The 15,439-nt window shown below is 42.2% G+C and overlaps 1 protein-coding gene and 1 long non-coding RNA gene across 2 annotated transcripts in view; one reads left to right on the forward strand and one right to left on the reverse strand.

Annotated features, from left to right (window-relative positions):
- LOC115540844 (voltage-dependent calcium channel gamma-1 subunit) overlaps positions 1-15,439 on the reverse strand; it is a 49,327-nt gene that overhangs the window by 14,364 nt on the left and 19,524 nt on the right. The window lies entirely within an intron of this gene.
- Positions 7,851-8,964, forward strand: LOC115540845 (uncharacterized). The gene is made up of 3 exons (XR_003976227.1): positions 7,851-8,185; positions 8,294-8,396; positions 8,515-8,964. It is a non-coding gene; the product is annotated as an uncharacterized LOC115540845 (long non-coding RNA).

Raw genomic sequence — 15,439 nt, forward strand, 5'->3', positions numbered from 1 at the left:
TCAGACTTTATTGTCATTGTGCAAACAACGAAATTGGGGTTCTTCATGAGAGATACAGATTCTCATCAGAGGGTGTTCGTTATTTGATCGTCCTTTTGGACCTTATGTAGACAATGATTACTGTTGCGCATTGTGTCTCAGTGACAGAGTGCTAGAGTGGAGGTAGCGCGTCAGTCTTGAATTTCTGCGCGGGGGGTTCGACTCCCAAGTGACGCGAATTTATGTGAAGCTTAAAAAAGTCCTAATTCTCATGCATATGGAATACTTATTCACTAAAGCTTATGGAATTATATTTTTGTGCTTATTTCGAACTTGAACCCATATTTTCAAGGCCGGGCTGGCATCACATCTATGGGGGTAAAATGCATGATGATAGACCGGCGAATTTGAACCCCGGTCGCTGGCGTTCGGGTCTTATACTAATCCACTACGCTACAGCCGCTACCTCTCAGCAGTCGAAAACATGCTATACATTTCTTAAATAGGGTGTATTTAAAGTGAATTCCCTAAATGATAGAATAAGGCAGGATGGAAGTTGCTTATGCATTTTTAAATCATCATCATTCTATTTGGATTAATGGCGAACAATTCTGCATTTGGCATAGTTATTTTACAGACAATATGCAGAATCTTTTCACTTATACGCATATAGACTGCTTGATCTATCGTAAAGGTGAGAAAAATGACGCAAAAAACGCCCCTTTCACTTGAACGCGCACTGAACCTAAAGCGGAAAACCTGGTTCAACTAATTGAATCTAAAGTGAGCTTCGTGGTACCATTTAACTCTGATTGCGAGTTGCGGCTCTGTCGAGCCAGGTTTTCCCAAGAAAGCCTGGGTATGTTCAGCGAGCTTCGTGGTATAGGGCACTGGAAACTTCATAAATATGTAAGATTGCTCCATATAATACCATAGTAACATAGTAAACGTATGTAGGCCTAAAAAATTCAGTTCAATGTTATTGCTTAAGAAACAGATTCCTTCCAACTAACTATTTTACGAAGAATGCAATCAATAATTTATATAAAAGTAAATGTTTACATATCGACCAGCAACAAAGTTGGAGTAGCCTACCCAAATATTGAATTGTAATACACCAACATTGTCAATTGTCATACATAGCTAACCATAACCCTGTCATACATAGCTAAACAAGCAAATGAAAATGAAATACCTACCAACGCAACTGAAATGTTAATATTAGACAATTAACAATATTATGAAAATACGTAGGTCTCCCATAATCATTCAGGTAATCAATACGTCCGTGCCTGTTACAGCTATTTCAATGATGTGTGTTATATATCCGTGTTCAACGCCATTCATGTTAAGTAAAAGGACAAATCTCAGACTTTGGAAGTTAATGGAGTTAATTCAGAATTTAATTTAATTCGGAAGTTAATGGAGCCGTGCACTTCAAAATAGGTCCATAGCAAGGAGCCGTTTGTTTCAGTACGGCTCCTTTCAGCTGCCCACCCAACATCAACTGCTAATAAAACGCTTGAGGAGGCGTTTTGAAAAGAAAAAACTTACATTTTTTTAGAACAGGGTAAGCAAACTCAGGAGAAGGAATGACCTCTCATAAATATTTATTCAATAAATTGTTTCAAATAACCCTGCCTCGTTAAATCAATGAGCTTGGTGTTTTGCTTTCAAAAATAGGTTATAGAAGAAGTCTAAACTGCACAAAATAAAAACATCCAAGCTGCCTTTTAAGGATACCTTGGAATATCTGTCTATTTTTTAACCATCTGACCCTAGTTTACGACAAAAACAACACAATGGACGGCAGCTCCTTTGCCGCGTGGTTTTTAGAACCATGTAAGGATTAGAGGGGGCGGTCGATAGCAACCACCATAGCAACCATGACGGTCAAGTGACTGGATGCAGCCCCGTTGAAAAAAATAGAATACCACTCGACACACTCAGGAGATTAATGATATTTAAATGATTATGAACATGAAGTCTTTATTTGCATGGTTTACATTTCGTTCTGTGTAGCATGGAAAAATCGGAGAAACACTCCCATTCATCACCCAAGTGGGTGCTACTCATTGGTGGTGGTTAGTGAGGTCCCCCCTTCACTGTAGGCGTCTTTGAGTGTTATTAATTATTATTATTCTTCATGTTTAACCTCTGTTTTTCTTTTATTCCTAGTCTGTTTTACATAGTTTTGAATGATGACCATATGCTCTGTAAAGTGACCTTGGGTGTCTTGAAAGGCGCCTCTAAATTAAATGTATTATTATTATTATTATTATTATTATTATTATTATTATTATTATTCAGAATGCATTGGTTTACATTTCGTTCTTTGGAGCACAGATATTTTTATTTATTTATTTATTTTCAGTTTTTGAGGAGGTGCTTCAAAGATGCTAATTTTTCTGCAATAATCCAAAATCCAATGGAAAAACCCGTTGGCTTTTTGTCAAGTGAAACCAGGGCGACGCTCACTTCCGGGTTGGGCAACATACGTCAGCCCTCCACCACGCTATACTGTAAAAACACATGTTCAAGTTGAATGATAATGCATGAATTTATTCTTTATTCTGCATAAATAAATAAAAAAAGAATTTATTTAAGGGAGGGGGGGGGGGGCATACAAGTCTTTTGGCCATAGTGGATCCAGATCTGTTCCGGAGCATTTCAGCACCCCGGGCAACAGCGCAGGGTTGCCAGGTCCTGCAAAAAACGTCCCGCCCACATACCGTTCAAAATCCACCCAAAATGTCCTAGAAGCAGCCCAAATAAAAAGGATATTCCACCTTGAAAGTAATAATAATTGAGGGAATATCTGCAGCGAAATGCATTGTGTTTGTGTGTGTGTGTGTGTGTGTGTGTGTGTGTGTGTGTGTGTGTGTGTGTGTGTGTGTGTGTGTGTGTGTGTGTGTGTGTGTGTGTGTGTGCTAGTTTAGCGAAAGCAGCGTCCTTAGCAACCTGACGTCATTGAAACATGCGAGCGAGCCGATAAAATCTTCCTAATAACTATAAAACTAAAGATCAGACGTAATCACTGACTAAAGATTATGCAAGTAAAAAGTATATTTCTCGCTAGAAATGTTATTAGAAACAAGTTCAACGGTGATTCGGTCCTAAAATAGGCCTATTGCATTTCCCATTCGATTAATAAAGAAACCAATCCCGAGATATCCCCGGACCCATGCAAGTGAACGGAGCGTTCCACGGCATTGAGAAGACCCGTGTAATAAAGACCCATAATATTTCTGTTTATGGCATAGATTTCTCCTCAGATTAGGCTAATTTATGATAATGATAAAATAAAAGTAAAAACGCTCGATCAAAGGCCCGGCCCGAGGATAGTGATGGGAAATATCGACCCGACCCGGCCCGCGGGTCGGGTCGGGTCGGGTCGGGCTCGGGCTCGGGCAGAGAATCTAAACACTGACTGGAACTACTTAGCAGGGGTCTGGTAGGCCTATATCAGGGGATAATACACACCCTGCAGCCAATCAAAATACAAGTATTCCCCCAGACTGTGGTATAAACAATAAACAAGATTTATAATAGACCCCTACGCATCAATATTAATGATAACCCATTATTATACGGTATGACTTCTAGATGTCACGTCCGCTCGCGACACTGGACTTGCGAGGCATCGACGCGGACTTCCATTCACATAGCCAAAAACAAGACAATAGATCTATGGTTAGATCAAAACATCAAGACATACAATTCTAAAAAGATCAGATTAAGCAGCTACCCTTTTTTCTTTCGCGGTTTGCCTGAGCAGCGCACCTGCATTCAATAGCCTATATCCGTGAATTGTCACAATTTCTCAGAATCAAAGGTGAAAGTAGAAACGGTTGGCCTAAAGCTGTCATATTGTTCACAATTTTTAACAATAAATGTACTGTACGGAGCTCCTTAAGGGACATTAGGGAGAACGCTCCCGCACAGAACCTTAGTTTGGAAGTCGTGCTGGTGACACGACAAATACTTCCAATTGAAATACATGGGTTTTAAATTTGTGCTTGTAAACACGAAAATTTTGAAAATACGTGATCCTGATCACGTTTCAATAGATTAAATAACGTGACAGTGTCACGTCTTTTCGTGAGACCGGGTTGAACATTTGGGACCGATGTGCCCTGCAAATGTAAGTAAAATTACACATATTTGGTTTGTTTTTCAGTACAACTACAATGTTTTATGCTGTATCGGACCAGTGTTTTTATGATGTTAATTATGTAATCAGTTGGAATCAAGAACGATAACGTGAATACTGCTAGATCGCTAATACAGGCGACTAACGGAAATGATCAAGCAGAAAAAAAAATACCTCTGAAGAAGAACCGTCAAACTGCAAACTCATTTCCAGTAGGTGCGCGAAGGCTGTTTTGACAGTGCTCTGTAGAAATGAGAGCACTGAGTCTATAATTAAGTGTACTGTAGGGATAATGAAATGCATTCAATGTAAGTGCACTTACGTAAGTGCGCGATTTCAGACACAGCACTAGTTTACGCTCAAAATGAAACAATTTGCGGCAGCTCAGTAGTGATGCGATGTTCTTATACTTTTTCGGAATCTGATCATTGGATCTCATTCAAATAAACAAAATCTTTTCGAGTCATTCATATGCACACGCGCAAATTGAAGAACGATTCATGAGCAGATCCAGATCATACGCAACATAAATAATAAAAATAAATAAATAATTCATTTCTTATACAGTAGTTTAGTTTGCTTCTGCAGATACTGTTGATATACGATATCACAGTGTAGGGTCTACGTTAGAAATAGCAGACAAGTAGACAAACAGTATACGATATAGCCACCATTTTCATTTTCCTAATCAACATACTTAAAGGCCTACGTGCAGGTTAACCGGAAGTTTTGATTATTGGGCACATAAAGCACTCAGAATATGTATATAATTTACAAAATGTTTCAAATAGTGTTTAAGTCCAGTTTTTGGCGTTTTTGGCAGTAACGGGTGTTTTCTAACGCCATTCTGCGATGTCGTCACGTTGGGGAGACGTGGTGGAAGGTAGCCTCAAACTAGTACTATGGCGTCTAGGAGGTGGCAAGAACCACCAATAACATGTATGATGGCCCACAGCCGTATAATTTTAAACCTGTCAGACGTGAGAGGTCAAAGGAGAAAGAGTGGAGAGTTGCTATCATTTAGCATCGCAGCAACGAGCGCTGGAGCTAGTCAATGAACAGCAGTGCATACAATAACAACACTTTTATTTATTTTTACTGTCAGTGAATAGCACCGAGTGAAAGTCAACGTTTTCTTTATATCTAGTGACAGCGATTATGTCGTTCAGATAAGTACCGGTAAACTTAGTCAGAAGATCTAGAAATAGAAGGCATAATGGGCTACCTTGCCAGTCCCACCTGTGAAATCTAGGGCTGGCCCGAATGCCATTTTTCAGGCTTCGAATACTCGTTGGTTTTTCCGAGCGAATATTCGAATACTCGTTCCAGAAAAAAACACCATCAAAAACAACATTAATAATCCCTATATACTCCCTGGAACCGATTTTGACAGTATCTGCATATTTTGTTGAAGATTTAATAGCTTTTGAACGTTAATTAGTAGGCCTAATTAGGTTCAAGTTCAAGTTCAAGTTCAAGTGTTTTTATTTGTCACATACAATAAATTGAAGTGAGATGTTAAAGGGTCAATGCTCCACACTGTGCAAAAATAAATAAAAATATAAAATAAAATAAATTAGTTAATTTACATAGATAAAATAAAAAATATAAATAAAATCAAATTTAAAAATAAGGTGTTGAATTAAACATTTTAATTCAAGTGTCTCACTGCCTGTGGATAAAAACTTCTCTTAAGTCTCTCAGTCCTTGAGTTAAGGCTTCGTATGCGTCTACCCGACGGCAGCAGGGTGAAGAGGCTGGCATTGGGGTGTGTGTCATCCCTCCTGATGTTTTTTGCCCTCGACTCCACCCTCTTGTGGTAGATGTCCTTCACGTTGGGTAGGGACGCTCTGATAGTCCGCTCAGCTGAGCACACCACCCTCTGTAGGTTGGCCTGGTCTTCAGCGGTACAGCTTCCGTACCAGACGGAGATGCATCCTGTGAGGACGCTCTCTACGGCTGAGGAGTAGAAGGTCTTCAGGATGGAAGGGGAGACCTTGAATTTCCTCAGCCTCCGGAGGAAGTACAGTCGCTGCCTAGATGACTTTGTCACATGTTGTGTGTGGAGGGTCCAGGTTAGGTCTTCAGTGATGTGCACACCCAGGTACTTAAAACTAGGAACCCTCTCCACAGGCTCCCCGTTGATGATGAGGGGGGTGAACCCGCTGTCCTGCTTCCGCCGGAAGTCCACCACCATTTCCTTTGTCTTTTTTATATTTAGGGCCAAATTGTTGGACTGACACCACAGTGCCAGGTCTGCCACTTGGTTCTGGTAGGGCTGCTCGTTGTTATCAGAGATAAGACCCAGCACCACAGTGTCGTCTGCAAATTTAATGATGGAGGTTGAACTTCCGGAGGCTGTGCAGTCGTTGTACAGCATGTTGTAGTGTAGATGTTGTACAGCAGCGGGCTCAGAACACAGCCCTGGGGGGAACCGATGTTGAGGGTCAGCGGCCCAGAGGTTACACCACCCTCCACTTTCACCACCTGGGGGCGGTCAGTAAGGAAGCTGAGCACCCAGTTGCACATTTGGGTGTTGATCCCCAGCGACCTCATCTTGTCGATCAGGCGGAGGGGGACTATGGTATTGAAAGCTGAACTGTAATCAATGAACAGCATCCTCACATAGTTCCCCCCCCCACCATCCAGATGAGTAAGAGTGGTGTTTAGCAGGTTGGAGATGGCATCGTCTCTGCTTCTGTTTGCTTTGTATGCAAACTGGAGGGGGTCGAACGAGTTTGGCAGGGAGGTGCAGATGTAATTTTTCACCAGCCTTTCGAAACATTTCATCACTGCAGAGGTCAGGGCCACTGGACGGTAATCGTTCAAACATGATGGTTTACTATTTTTGGGCACCGGTCCAATGATAGACTTTTTAAAGCAAGATGGGACGACAGCTTGGGCCAGGGATGTATTAAAGATCATGGTGTACACTGGAGCTAGCTGGTCAGCACAGGATTTAAGGACCCTTTCAGGGATCTGGTCAGGCCCGGCAGCCTTTTTCCCATTTACCCCTTTGAACACCCTCCTCACATCACTCTCACTTACTATGAAGGGGGGTTTGGTGTTATTCCCAAACATGTCGGCCATGACTGCCATTGAGTTATGATCTTCACTCTCCATCTCAAACCGTGCAAAGAAAGTGTTGAGTTCATCAGCAAGGGAGGGGTTGAAGGTTGAAGGTTGAAGTTCCTTAGTTTTTCCCCGTGAAAGCGAACAGCTGTTGCTCCGTTCCAAATCAGCTGTTCTCTGCCATCTCAGCCCTAACGGGAGCTTTTCAATTCATCCTGGAACGTGTATCTTTTCAGGGAATTTGTACAATAAATCCATAACAAATACCGAATATTGATTGTCTTAAGGTACGGCCACACCAAACGCGTTACCCGCGTACCTCGCGTATAACATCGTCAATTTTTCCATAGGGAACCATTGGTTTACGCGCGTATGAGACGCGTACACGCGTTACATGCGCTAAAGCAACATTTTACCCGCGTTAGCCGCGTATGAGGCGCGTCTATTTACGCGCGTCTATTTACGCGCGTCTGTATACGCGCGTCTGTATACGCGCGTCTGTATACGCGCGTACATTTCAAGAGTTCAAAAAATTGAACTTTTTACGCTCATACGCATGACGATTAGCCGCGTTGCCCAATCAGCGTTGCTTGACCCGACGTCACTGGCAGAGAGTAGTGAGCTTGGACAGAAGCATACGGCCGACATCTTTATTTATTCTGTGTGGAAATAGTAACATAGTTACGCCATTAAATGCTTTTATGTGTAGCAGGTAGGACGGTAGTGATGGGTAATGCACCTTGGCCCCTCCCACTGGCAATAATCTAGATCAGGTGGCACATGTGACACGTCTTAAAAGAGGTGCGAACTCAGTATTGGTGAAAAGACGGTGGAAGTAAAAGCCCCCGTAGCAGCTGCGTAAACGGAACCTTCAGCCTGGTGTCTGCATGTAACCCTGGCTTGGTGTCTTTTTCTATGGTGACCAGTAAATGGTGCACACAACCACGAGTCTACTGACACCTGAGCGCATAACAGCGATTGGTGAGTCACACGGGGTAGCAGCAAGTAAGTGTGCTGGCTCCCGTTCTAATACAAATGTATGGAGTAGTGTTTTTAGCATTGATCATTTCATGTTCGCTATTTGTGTAGGGACAGAAAGCTCACGTCAGGTGAGAGTGCACTGCTTCGCGTCATCCACACAAGCATTGGTACAGGAGTTGTAGGTCTAGTTCATCAAGGCTGGCCCAAACACGTAAGTTAGCCTCTTTAGTTAGTCTTTTATTCCACCTAATCATGGCTATACTAACACTAGGATTCTTATGACAGGAGGTAGCGCCAACTCTAGTGTCAACTGTGACTCTTAATTACAGGAGGATTGCCGTCGTCTGTTCGACCAGCCACTGTTTTTCCCAGGACCGAATTTGTTTACTTGTATCTATTTGAATGTAACCTTGCTACGAGTGCTATAACTATTTGAATGTAACCTTGCTACGAGTGCTATAACTATTTGAATGTAACCTTGCTACGAGTGCTATAACTATTTGAATGTAACCTTGCTACGAGTGCTATAAACATCTGCCACTCGTATCGTGGGTTAATTGGGAGACTAGGGGGAAGGCCGGCTAGTGGTAGCCCTTTAACCCAAATTGTTTTGTCTTTTGTTTGTTTTGTTTATTATATCTTTCTTGTGTGGCCCATGGGCATTTTTACATCATCTCTTGTGGGAACAGTATTTGTTTTCAGTGTTTTAGTGTTTGATTTTCATTTGCTGCTAACTGCATGTTCATTGATTATTGTATAATAAATGTTTATTGATTGCATCAGTCCCATTTCTGTGCCTTCATTGGACACACCTGGATATAGTTTGATAGTATAGTTTAATCATTCTCCAAACTATAGGAACAAGTACCCCTAGGGGTCACATTTGGAAACACTTTTAGCGAGAAATGTGCATTTTACTTTCATAATGTTCGCTCGGTGAATGTGAAGGATGTTTGGTTTGATAGTTATGACGAAGAGGGAACGCTCCGTTCACTTGCATGGACAGAGTCTCTGGTTACTAAGCAACCTCAACGTCTTGGCGGACTATATATCTGCTGATCAACACTACGAATGCTGGAAACACACCAGACACACCATGTGAAGTTATTTAACCCGATTATTGTTATTTATATCCGAGATTATTTAATCTAACCCGATCTAAACTCTATCACCCAAACACGGCGGCGTTTGGGTTTCCTACCTCGGACTCCAGCGCAGCCATGTCCATGGCAGCCACGGCCGGCAACTTTCTTTATTCTGGGTGGAAATAGTAACATAGTTACGCCATTAAATGCGTTTATGGAAACATTTCTAGCGAGAAATGTGCATTTTACTTTCATAATGTTCGCTCGGTGAATGTGAAGGATGTTTGGTTTGATAGTTATGACGAAGAGTGAACGCTCCGTTCACTTGCATGGACAGAGTCTCTGATTGCTAAGCAACCTCAACGTCTTGGCGGACTATTTCTCTGCTGATCAACACTACGAATGCTGGAAACACACCAGACACACCATGTGAAGTTATTTAACCCGATCATTGTTATTTATATCCGAGATTATTTAATCTAACCCGATCCAAGCTCTATCATCCACCCAAACACGGCGGCGTTTGGGTTTCCTTCCTCGGACTCCTAAATCCAGCGCAGCCACAGGCTGGGGGGGGGGGGGGAGTTTTGGGCGGTCTCATCTACGCGCGTATGCGTACGCGCGTATGCGTACGCGCGTATCTGACCATTTTTGACACAAAATGGTCAAGCAACATTTTAGCTGCGTTACGCGCGTACATGGTACGCGAGGTACGCGCTTGGTGTGTTCGCACCTTATGTGTCCATATTATATCCATTATATTGACCGGGTATTCCCAAGAAGCTGACTGGCTGAAGCAAGCCAGTCACAGTTGATTGGCGCGGCGCTGTACAGCGAACGCAAACAAACAACTAAGTTTTAAGTATTACTTTTCCTCCAGAGATCCCGCTAATGTTGTGTTATAAAGTAAAGGGAAACGAGATATCTATTCTTCCTCCACCTCTCTCGCTTCTCTGCAAGGTGTCGCTGACGCTTATAGTTTGCCTCCCTCGCTCTGGTAACGTCACGTACGTGAAAAAAAAATGAATGAAGCTCCGAATACTGATTTAAGCTTCGAATACAAATTTTCCGAACGAGTATTCGAATATTCGAATAATTCGGGCCAGCCCTAGTGAAATCCCGCCCAGATAATCCCTTATTAAATCGTACCCCCGACGTTATAATCAGATTTCCGATTAGTTATCCCACCTTTTGATGGTAGCCTACTTGCTCCAGTAACAACATATTTGCCTAGTGTTTATTTTTAAGCTTTATTTTACCCAGTGTGCCAAATACCCGTCCATATTCGAGGGTCCCCATCTCCCGATTGTTGCGCAATACCGATATACATTTTGCAGTAGGCCTATAACATTACAATATTTCATAGATGCAAGACACAGTCGCACACACTCATCTGATGCAAAACAATCAGTTTTATCATCAACATTCAGTCACTACAAAGATTTAAAGACTAGCCTCTAACCATAAGTTAGAATGGACCCAAAGTGTTTGATTGATACAGTCTGGTTTAGCTTTCGCTTGCTATCCGTTTTTAGTATGACTCGAGTCGTTCTCAACATTATGTCTTTCTTCTGTTGCGCACATGGCTCATTTGCATACGTGCACAGGACTGGCTGGCTCCGCAAGGCAAATAATATAACATATTTAATCATCTTTCTATCTGTCTATCTATCTATATCTATTAACGCATGTGTTTAGTTTTAATGTGATGTATTTTGTGTATGTCCAGTCAGACTTGTTGTTTCCCTTGTTGGTCTTGTAGGCTATACTGTCCTGTGTGAGCCGAATAACCTAAATTAATTCCTGTCGTTTGGTATTAATAAAGACTTGACTAGGCTATCTTTCTATCTAGGCTATTAATTAATAGTATATACTACACGTGAACACTCCAAAAATAAACAAGATAACACTTTTTGCCGGCATTTATTGCATTTTATTAGCGGTTTATTTGTTATTAGCGGACATTTTGCGATGAAAACAATATCGAGTTTGAGATGTCAATCATGGGATATTGCCCAATATCCCGAGATAGTGAACTAATCAAAATGCAGCATTTTAGGAGGTTCACGTGTACCATACTAACTATAGATAATATCTATATGCTTATCTATGTATCTGTATAATCTGCTGAACACTCTCTTACTAGTCTCTATTCTCAAGTGTCTCAATGCGGCTTTCGTCCGTGGCACCCCAATGTGACGTCATGCGATGCATTCTGGGGGAAATGAGAATTAATAGCAAACCGCTAAAATAGTACCAACTTTTTCGTATTACATTCGGTTTTGTGATACCTAACAACATTAAATACAGGTTAAATCTTTATTACCAACAAGCAAATTGCACAAATTTGTTAGAAAATAAACCCTGCAACACAGCCTTTACGTTTATTTTGGCTCATGAAGAAACAATGTGTCTCAGCATCTATTTTAGCACAAACATTTAAACAACACATAGAAAAGTGAGGAGCATATGAAAAACCAAGAATGGAATGAATGATCCACTCGCCAATACCGATAGTACGAACCGGATCAAACAAAAGATTTGTTATTTTTGAGCGAATCGTTCATGAATCACACATCACTACAGCTCAGTTGCAAAAAAAAAATGTAAAGGTGATAGGTTTTTGTAAATTAAACTTTTCGTAGAACTCATAAAGTCGTTTGCATTGTGTACATTAATGTGGCTCATCACAGCGCCCCGCTCCTATCACATGAACCTAAGATCAATATGTTCGGGGGTTGTTCAGAATATTGTGTTCATATAGCATGTGCATGCATCAAATACAGGATATATGCGTGCATGTTGCAGAATATGAAATATCATCCATGGGTCGTAAACAAGTGCATATAGATATATAAAAAACTGGGGCGCTGTGGGGATTCCAAACAAACATGTAGCTCATTGTTCCCCATGTCTGAAATACGTGTTGTGTAAGAAAATATATTATTTAGATTACTTCTCAAACAGAATACAGCCTCCCGCCGAATCTATTCCCTTAAAACACCAAATGAGCATAATTTGCACACATACATTACATCTTCCTTATTTTATTTTATTTTAGCTGTGTCAGGCACAAGAACACATCTTCAATAAACATATTACTAACATATTACTAACATAATAAGGTCAGTGTCTAACACATATTGAACATACTGAATACTCACATATTCCATAACATTGTGTCTTAAACATCATTTAATTTAGCATTCATGACATTGTAAAGAATGGCAAATGTACCAACTAGATTCTGATACAATTTCAAACAAGTGTCCGTAGTCAGTCAGTCCATATATCTCATTGGAACTTTGACCTGTGTACCAGACCTAGCTGAGGTCCAGTTTGAGGTAGTTTGTTGTTGATTGTCATGCATCTGAGTCTTAGCTACAGGTGTGAAGTGCTGTTCAGTCTGCCTTTCAGGAGGTTGCACTTCTGAAACTGACTCTGTGATGTCTGTTATGACACCATTCTCCTTCTTGCTTATCTTCCTGAGATGTCTCGGATAGCGTCGGTACAGCCCTCCTTCTGGTGTGCAAACAGAGCATCTGAGTTGTTTGTCTCTCCTTCAGCTTGTCACACACTTGAGAAGCTTTCTTAGTGCTCAGCAATGTTGAGGAAGGCAGTCTTGACTTTAAACCTCGTCCCATTAATAGCTGTGCTGGTAACAGCCATTTGCCACCCAGTGTTGTGTTCCTATACTCGATATGACAGATAGTTGCTGTGCGATTGGATGTACTAACCGCCGAGGAGTGAAACCGGGGTTATGTTTTTACCCCATCCGAAAAGGAAAAAAACTGTATTATTGTCTATTTGATCAGAATTTGCCGTAAGTAGTATATATATTGCTTAATTATGTTTAATAATTTGAAACGATCCCAAGCAGTTTTATTTCAGAGGGCAGCAATAAGCTCCGCTGCGCTCGAACTTAAAGGTCCCATGACATGCTATTTTATGTATTCTTTAATGTAGGTATTAGTGGGCAACTAACACAGTATTCAAAGACGTTCCTGAAATTCAGCCGTGGTGCAGAGTTACAGCCACTCCGAGCCAGTCGCACATTGAGCTTCCCCCAAATGCGCTGTTTCGGTGGGCGTGTCAAGGAGGAGGGTGGGGGTGTGGCCCTGAGCAGCTTGCAGCCAGGGACGGTACCATGCGCTCTGTTTACAGTGGATGTATCGCAATGGCGAGGCGCACACAGCCTTTAGCCGTGTTCTGTAAATATTCTAGAACACACGGGAGTCCTGGAGCTCTATATCTAAATATTATCATATAGCCTACACAGATATCTATATCATATAATACATATTATCACGGCCAAAAGCTGTGTGAGCCGATATTCCGACGTTCCTGGTTCTTCAACGTCCACATCAATGTGAATACACACACTGTAACGCAAGTGTTTCTTGTCGGTTCTTTGACGTGTCTTGTATTTCCACAACGAGACTGTCGTGGGGGTTATCTGAGCCATGGTTGAGAAGGAATTGGGGGAAAGGAACTTTGGTTTGACTCGCTGAAGTAGGCTACATGAACTGCGACATGCCGCGAGGCACCATCGCCCGGCAGCGGGCAGCCGGCAGCAGGCAGCGCGCAGTTCAGTCGACTTCAGGTTGATGTGAAAGTGGAAGAACCAGAGACGTCGCAGAACCCGTCAAAGTCGTTTGTGATTCATAATATCGTCTGGAGGCGCACACAATATGTTATATGATATAGATATCTATTTATTATATGATATTATTTAGATATAGAGCTCCAGGACTGTAACGCAAGTGTTGTACAATTCCTTGTTATTTGGATGACCGTTCTGCTGTTGGTGTGATGGCGCATAACGCGTCGGACTCTCGTCTCTGGTATTTCTACAACGAGACTCGTATTGGGGGTTATCTCAGCCAAAGTTGAGAATGAATTGGGGGGAAGGAACTTTGGCTTTGACTCCCTCAAGAACATGAACCACGACATGGAGGAGAAAGGGATTGTTGGCGGCGAATGTCTCCCGCTTGAGCCCCGCTGAGGGACCACCGCCGGAGGCGGAGGTGCCTAAGCGCTGCCCGGCAAAGATCCCTTTCTCCTCCTTGTCGTGGTTCATGTTCTTGACTTGAGGGAGTCGAAGCCAAAGTTCTTTCCCCCCAATTCATTCTCAACCTTGGCTGAGATAACCCCCACTACGAGTCTCGTTGTAGAAATACCAGAGACGAGAGTCCGACGCGTTATGCGCCAAATAACAAGGAAGTGTACAACACTTGGGTTACAGTCCTGGAGCTCTATATCTAAATAATATCATATGATACATAGATATCTATATCATATAATATATTGTGTGCGCCTCCAGACGATATTATGAATCACAAACGACTTTGTCGGGTTCTGCGAGGTCTCTGGTTCTTCCACTTTCACATCAACCTGAAGTCGACTGAACCGCGCGCTGCCTGCTGCCAGCTGCCCGCTGCCGGGCGATGGTGCCTCGCGGCATGTCGCAGTTCATGTACTTCAGCGAGTCAAACCAAAGTTCCTTTCCCCCAATTCCTTCTCAAACATGGTCAGATAACCCCCACGACAGTCTCGTTGTGGAAATACAAGACACGTCAAAGAACCGACAAGAAACACTTGCGTTACAGTGTGTGTATTCACACACACACACACACACACACATGTGGCGCTCGCACGGTCGAGTCTCATTGGCGGGCCAACGTCTCTGGGCGGGCCAGGCAGAGTAAGGGGAGGAGCCGAGATTCCTCATGACGTCATGAGCACAGACATTCCAAATCAGCGCGCTTGAGCCTCCGTTTTTTCAAAGGCGAGCAGAACAGCTAGTGCTCGTTTTACACCAAACGCAAGTTTTAGCCACTGGGGGACCATAGGCAGGCTAGGGGAACTCATATTTATGTTAGAAAACCTCACAAAGTGAGATTTTCATGTCATGGGACCTTTAAGAAATGCTTGAGAAAATGTAACTTGTGTGGACGCTACCTCATTACTTGGCCAATAAAAGAGCTACTTAAAAGTTATTTGATTCAGAGAAAAGCTATTTGTTGATCGTTTTGCGGAAGCTAGATATCACCTTTGCTTTGATTATGAAGATATTCCTGTTTTTCACCTCCCATATGACAACGTTGTTAACCCATCCACTCTTGAAAAAAAGTTTGTTATCCGTACTTTTGTAGGCTTTCATTTTTTG

This window comes from Gadus morhua, chromosome 3 (genome assembly GCF_902167405.1).
Source record: "Gadus morhua chromosome 3, gadMor3.0, whole genome shotgun sequence".
Classification (NCBI taxonomy): Eukaryota; Metazoa; Chordata; class Actinopteri; order Gadiformes; family Gadidae; genus Gadus; species Gadus morhua.